Consider the following 7,840-nt stretch of genomic DNA (forward strand, 5'->3'; position numbering starts at 1 on the left):
TGCGTAGGAGAGTTATCACACGAGAGGGGACTGGTGGGGCAGCAGAATCCTCTTTTACTTTGCAAGTTTTAGAGTACTATTTGGCTTTTAAAGCCACTTAATTAAAAAAAGAAAAGAAAAGAAAAAGAAGAACCCTTAGTGACCTTTAGCAACTGGGAAGCCGAGATTTCTCAGCAGGCTTCCCCACTTACTAGCTGTGTGATCTTGGGCAAGTCACTCCATCCTCTGAAACGCTGGTTTACTCATCTGTTAAATGAAGCTTCACCCACCCACTGAGTTGCTGTAAGGTTTGGTGACAAGGTAAGCAAAAGTGCTTTGTCAGAGGCAGCGATGGGCACAAACTAGTTGTTCAATGAACCCCATGAATGAAGTTATTTTAGAATGAATAAAGCAGTTTCTAGCCAAAAGCGGCCTCTCTCCCACAATACCTGTGTGCTCAAGGGCCGGAGTGGATGTGATCCAATTTGAATGTGGGTTTTTGAGCAGACCAAGGCTGTAAAGGAGAGAGCAATAATAGAGCTGCTTGTGTGAACAACGTGAGGTCTTTTTAAATGTTAATTTGTACCTGGACAGCTCCCAGGTTGTGGAGGCTTCGGGTGAGATGGGGAGAAAAGGGAGCGGGATTTGCGAAAGAGACAAAATATGCCCTATTTATCACGGGTATCTTAGTAGCAAACAGATAAGTGAGGGAGTGAAAGTATTCACCTTACAATACGTGTTCCTCACATGAAAAACGGATCCCAAGTCCCTTAAGGCAGAATTTTCTCTGGTATTTAAAAACAACAATGTATAAAATAAAAGCTGAGGTATTTTGAGCGATTGCTGTGAAGTGTGGATCACAAGGTAAGATAAAGCAGCTTTTCATTTTAATATCCCAGCTAACCCCGAAAAGATGATGGAGCTAGGATTTGAACCAGAGTTTGGTTCTGAAGCCTGTTCTTTCATTTTTCTTTTCTGTCTATTAAAGTGTTTTATCTAAATTATAAATTACAAAAATAATATACTTTGTTATATTACTCAACAATAGAGCAAGGTATAAAGTCCCCATTCTACTTCTCAAAGGTAACCAGTGTGCGAATGGTTTGATGGGCAATCCTCCAAGCATTTTTTTTTTTTTTTTGCTCATAACACACACATACACACATTTAAAATGGATTGTACAATAACTACTGTTCTGCAACTTGCCTTTTTTAGATTTAACAATGTATAATAGGCCTATTTCCATCTCATTACATACACACACTCCTCACTCTCTTTAATAGTTGCATAGTATGCCATTGTATGGATGTACTGTAATTTATTTAACTCACTTCCCTGGTAGACCATTTAGGATCTTTCCAATGTTTTGCTGTTACAAACATTGCTTCACTGACCCTCCTTATACGTGTATGTGTGTGCACTTTTGTTAGGATTTCTGTAAGATACATTTGTAGATGCCAGAATTGCTGGGCCTTAAGGCATGTATGTTTAAAATTTTGGAGGTACTGCCAAAACATACTCAGAATAAAGCTGGTGGTCTTATCTGTTATGCCCCACTTCCCCTTGAGCAAAATAGCTAGTGCGTTTTGAAATAGCTGGCTCTCTGTGGCAGTGGCAGCTGTGTGGACCCATAGAGGAAGGTTACTAATAGAGAAGGGAAAGGAGAAAGATTGTGACTAAGTCTCGGAAGCAGAAAGCCCTTTTCCTTAGGTGCTTTGTGTTTACTGAGGCCACTGGCATTCACTGAAACGTAGCAGGGGAATTTTAGGTTTGCGGCTCTCTTGTGGTTCATAAATCCTCACTATTTAAAAGAACATAGCATTTGAATTTCTAACAGTATATTACTTTTGTAATAAAATAAATAAATAAGATTGTTAAAAGTGACCAAGTAATAATCTATTGCTATAAATCCAGAGTTTCAAATTTGTTTAAAGCAAGGTACATTCACCCTACAAGTGGATTCTAGCTTGCCATAGGAGTGTGGCTTTAAGAGAAACCAAATGGCTCCAAAGAGGACATTCCTGCCTGTGCTTCCTAATAAATGTTCAGAGCTCCAAGGGTCAATTGCCTAAGGCTTTGAAGAACATCTCAAATGGATCATTTGGTAGAAAATATGAAAATGCAATACCCTCACTCTTTTACATGTGACAGCAAATGTATGAACCAAAAATGGTATTTTAGTTAGGGTTGCGGGTTGTGAAGAACAGGGACAATCTCTTAAGGCAGCTCAAACAATTGGGCACTATTGTAAATTGACACAAGGAAGAAGGGGCACAGAGCTTCACGACAACTAGATTCAGAACAGTTCAAAATAGGACTTCAATTGCGGGAGTTTGTGAATGCCCACTCCAGGGTGCTCTTATAAATGTGATACAGTGACTCTCCTCTTCTCTTAGCTACTGTTCCCTGCCTCCCACCACCACTTTACTCTGAATACCTTTTGTTTTGTTTTGTTTGTTTTTTTGTGGAACGTTAGCCCTTAGCTAACATCCACCACCAATCCTCCTCTTTTTTGCTGAGGAAGAGTGGCCCTGAGAGAATATCTCTCTGTTCATCTTCCTCTACTTTATATGTGGGACGCCTGCCACAGCATGGCTTGATAAGTGGTGTGTAGGTCCGCACCCTCGATCTGGCCGGCGAACCCTGGGCTGCCAAAGCAAAGTACGGGACCGTAACCGTTAGGCTCCTGGCCGGCCCCTCTGTATACCGTTTTTTAATTTCACCATTTCATAGTTTCTCCTTCCTTGCAGCTTTGCCTTGCCAAGCTCCTCAAACTCCTATCTCTAACTCATGGATTCTCTTTGGTTTTTACTCGTATGTTCCCAACATGTAATTCTCTTTTTTTCTTCTTAATTCAGAGTCTAAGGACGGCGAGTTAAGTTAGTTCATCTTTTCATACCAAGGTATATTATAGGTTTTTTGCCAGCCAATGAATTAGTTGTCCTTGAGTCAGGAGCTGACTTGTGGCCTGATCAGTAGTGGCAAGTTGCCCAGGGTCAGGTGGTAAGAAAAAAGTAGCTGTGGGTAGATCTCTTTCCTTTAGGAAGGGTTTTAGGCATATTAAACCCTGTCCATGGCTTTTATGCATAATGTAGAGTTGTTTCTTTTCAGTGAATGTTTACTGAGTGCCTTGTATCTTCCAATGCTAGGTTCTAGGGACTTCAAACATAAATAATATACCAGTTCTCTCTCTCCTGGAAGTCACAGTGTTATGAAGGGTAGATCTATAGATTAAAGAAATAAATTACAATATAAACTAAGTAGTACAACTATACAAATATTCATACATTTATTCAACAATATGGAATGAGCACTGAACTATGTGCCCAGCTCTGGAGATTGAGCAGTAAACAAGTTCAGGTCTACAGAGCTTATGTTTCAGTGTGCATGTGAGGAGAGGAGAGACAAATAATAAACCCTACTGTAAAGTTAGATGGTGATCAGTGATACGGAGGAAAAAAGCAAAATGTAGAATAAGGATGGTTGAGGATAAGGGCTGCAATTTTAAATATGAAAGGCCTCCCTGAGAGTGACATTTGAGAAAGATCTGAAGGAGGTGAGGGAATGAGCCATGAAACTGTCTGGGGAAGAGAATTCCAGGGAGAGAGAATAGCCAGTGCAAAGGCCCTACGTTGTCATATTGAGGGGATACCAAGGAGGCTAATGTATCTGGAGTGGAGGAGACAAGGGAGGAGTGGAAAGTAAGGTCAGACAGGTAGGGAAAGGCGGGGCACCAGATCATATGGGGCTTTGTAGGTAAATGAAAGGATTTTAGTTTTTACTCTGAGTCAAAAAGCCATTGTAGGGTTTTGAGCAGAGAAATGATATGATCTGGCTTTTATTTTAACAAAATAGCTTTGACTGCTGTTAAGAAGAGATACCTATTAAGAAAAGACTCAAGAGGGCCAAGGTGAAAACAAGGAGACCAGTTGGAGGCTATAGCGATAATCCAGGTGAGAGCTAATGGCTTGCACTGGATGATAGCAATAGCAATGAAGGGGAGAGGTCATGCTCTGGCTCTATTTCATAGAACAGAGAGGACTGCTGGCCAATTAGATGTGGAGTCTGGGACAACTCCCAGGCTTTTGGCTTGAGAAACTGGAAGTATGGAACTGCCATTAACCAAGATGAAGAAGATTATAGCAAGAGTAGATTTTGGGCGAGAACATCAGCAGCTTGGTTTTGAAATCCTGATTTTGAACTGCCTGGAAGAGCTCCGAGTGGAGATGTTGAGTAGGCAGTTGGACATGCTGGCATGAGTCTGGGGTTCAGGGGACAGTTATGGCTTGGTGCCATACATTTGGAAGTCAGATAGATCAGTGCAGTCCAGAGTGGCAGCCACTGGCTATGTGTGGCCATTTAAATTTAAATTAATCAAATGAAATAAAAAAATTCAGTTTCTCAGTTGCTCTAACCACATTTCAAGTACTCAATAGCCACATGGGACTTGTGGCTACCATACTGGACAGTGCAGATATAGACCGTTTCCAGCATCACAGAAAGTTCTATTGGACAGGACTGATGGGTGACTTTTGATGTTATGGGCCTGGATAAGATCATACAGAGAATTAGTGAAAGGAAAAAAAAGAGATTCAAAGACTGAGCCCTTTATATAAATGTATATAGGTATACGAATTGATGGTGATGGTGGGATGGTGGGGCATTAAGGGTGGGTTTCCTTTTTTTTTTTTTTCCCTGAACTAAATTTGCTAAATGGATAAGGGAACAAAAGACCTTCCAGGTGCGGGGAGTAATATGGCAGTAATAGAAGTATAAAATAGCATGGTATGGTTGGGGAACTATAAGAAAGCTGGCATTTCTGGAGTAAGGCCATATTATTTTAGTATAGAAAACACACAACACAACTCCAAACCTCTTCTCTGCTTAAACAATTTGGGACTGAGCATGTGGTGCTGAGGCTAATCAGTCTAGGTCTAATTGGAGGGCAGAGCAAGAAGGGGAAAAAGAATTTTCCTCCTCACTTGTAAATTGTGAATGGGAATGGATGTAAGAATTAAATGGAGAGAAATGGATACTACCTCACAACAGACTACCTGTTTCTTGCAGTGAAACAAATTAAATGTGATATTCATTTTAAATTTTTGGAAGCTTTTCTCAAAAAAGATCTGAAAGTTACTTAAGCAGAGACTGGGTTCTGTCTGAATTGGGGGCAATCTTAAAAAAAAGTTGACGTAGCTAATCAGCTATGGCTTTGATGAAATGTATTCATACACAAACAATTGCCAGGCCCCATCCTGGAAACCAATCATTTCAGAACATGTTTTTTCAAGATGTCAGTTTGTTTTAAGAGTAGGTTGTTATCCCCAAACTACCATATTCTTGGTTTTCTTTCTTTTATTTTTGAATTTGCAAAAAGCAATAACTTAAGCCACAGGGGGAAAAAACCACAAAAATGCTTTTCACCAATTAAAAAAAAACTCTTTCCATTTACATGTGTTTTGAACTAGAATAATCTGAGATTTTTTTTTAAAGTTTCATTAGAATAAAAAAACTTTTAAAAGTAGAATCTATGAGAATCTCACGTTGTCATTCTATGCTCCTGCAGTTAAAGACCGTGTCATTATTTCCATTATACTTACCTCCTAATTTTCAGGGCTTATTAGCCCAGCTGTAAAAACTTGCTCCAGTTGAAATTTGGCAAGCTGACAAGGCTGCGTGCCAGAAGTAATTTACTATCCAATGTGGTTTGCAAAGTAAAAGAAGCTATATATAATAGAAAAAGAAATGAAAAGTTCTTGGTTCCAAATATTTTAATGCGTGTAGTGTGTGTCACCTCAAACTTTTCAGCTTTTGTTGTTAGCAATGTGAGATAACATGAAAGGTTTGAAAAGTACAGATGCTTTGCATTCGCATCAAACTGAGGGCTCCGATGTGCTTAGGCATCAAAGACCAGTCCGTGTCTATCACTTCTGCTCTGACTTTGAAGTCTACTGGAGCTCTCTGTGTGGGAGAAGCAGGCAGGGGACTTCGAACAAGGTAGGGGGATGACACTCCAGGTGTCTCACCTCTCATTATCACTGAAATTAGGTCCTTCGCTTTACCAAGTAATAATAATAATTTAAAAAGATGGATGTTTCTTTCTCTGCTGTTTTTAACCACTGAACTGTCTATGAACTTAATCTTCAGATATGACAATGAAGACTCTAAGGAAAAGTTCAAGTTTTCTTTGAATTTTACATTTAAGTACTTTGAAGTGAAGAGTAGAAGTTTTAATGTGATTTGCAAACATCTGGCTAGTGTTCAGCTCTCAGACTCCCCAAGAGAGCATCTCAGGACCCTGGAGCTTCTCTTTGCTCTTTCCCAAACTGGTTCATGAGCACCACAATGGGGCCAAGTGTTTCTCCAACATGGATGAGCAAGGTACATCTTTCTGGGATTAATTTTACTTGACAATCTAGAAAAAAAAATCACAATAATTTATATTAAAGGAAATACTAATATATTGTGGGCTACAATGCAAAATTCGCATGAACTCTTTCGGAGAGGGAGAAGGCTTTGGTCATTGTTGTTTTTTTTGGTGAGGAAGACTGGCCCTGAGCCAACATCTGCGCCCATCTTCTTCTAATTTATAGGTGGGACGCCTGCCACAGCATGGCTTGATAAGCAGTGCGTAGGTCCGCGTCTAGGATCTGAACCTGTGAACCCTGGGCCAGCGAAGCAGAGCCTGCAAACTTAACCACCACACCACTAGGCTGGCCCCTGATTTTTAAAAATACTTGTGATAGGAGTAGGTGAGTTAATATGTAAAGAACTTACAACAGTGCACATAGTAGCTGAGCACGTAGTAAGTCCTACATAAGTGACAGCTATTATGAGATGCAGAAGAGACAAAAGAAGGCTTTGCCATTATCATTATAATAATTCTTAGAGCAAGAGAAACAGAGGAGCTAAATTTGAAAATAAGGGAGGAGAATATTTATAGTTGGGTTGATTTAAAAATCATAGTTACCTATCAAATTTGCCTTGGAATGAAAGATTACAATCTCTCAGAGCTTGCTGACTCCCTTATACCTAAAGAAATTTAGCAAGTGTCTTTTCTTATTCTGTCATGCAGTTATTGAGTGCTTATTATATTCTAGGCGCTGTTCTAGGCTCCCAGGTATCCAGGGAACAAAACAAAAATCCCCTGCCCATATGGAGCTTACTAGTTAATGGCATCCCCACTCTTACTGCTAACACAGGCCGCAGAGGTTTTACTATTATGAAGAAATTTCATCTTTGTTTTACATCCATGATTTCCTTCCACTTCCCTCATGTCTTACAGCTGAGGGAATCAAAAAGTAACAAAGCCAACCTTTCTCAATTCTGAGACCAGTGGGGTAAAATGTGAAAGGAAAAGAAAGGCACAGAGGCGGAACGTGGTTAATTGCTAAGCCTATTCCCCTTTCGTAAATCACACAGAGGATCAGGGCGCTAATGCAGATGTTGAAATAAACAGGTCTAGCAAGAACTCCTGCTTTGGTTTTTTATCATCTTCCAGAACTTAAAAGAACTGAGCGTGTAGTTATTATTTTAGATTTAGTAATTACGCCAACAATGTTGCTTCCAAGCTGGGTTGTCTGATGGTTCTCTTAGAAATGCTAAGTTGCTTGGGCAATGGTTTAAGGAGAGTCTCTATCTTACTGATTTATTTCTGTAACTCTTAAACTTTTCAATACCCAAATCCCTTTTTCTAAAAACAACATAGTTTCTTTTTTTAAAAAAATATGGTTCCTTTACCCACCCAGGGCCATGTGTTTTGAAAGATCTTGTCTACAAAGCCAGGATAATTATTTTTACATAATAAAAATGTTTCCCCATTTTAAAATTAATCAGCCAATTAGACATTCTAATTGGCACG

This window comes from Equus caballus, chromosome 11 (genome assembly GCF_041296265.1).
Source record: "Equus caballus isolate H_3958 breed thoroughbred chromosome 11, TB-T2T, whole genome shotgun sequence".
NCBI classification, from domain to species: domain Eukaryota; kingdom Metazoa; phylum Chordata; class Mammalia; order Perissodactyla; family Equidae; genus Equus; species Equus caballus.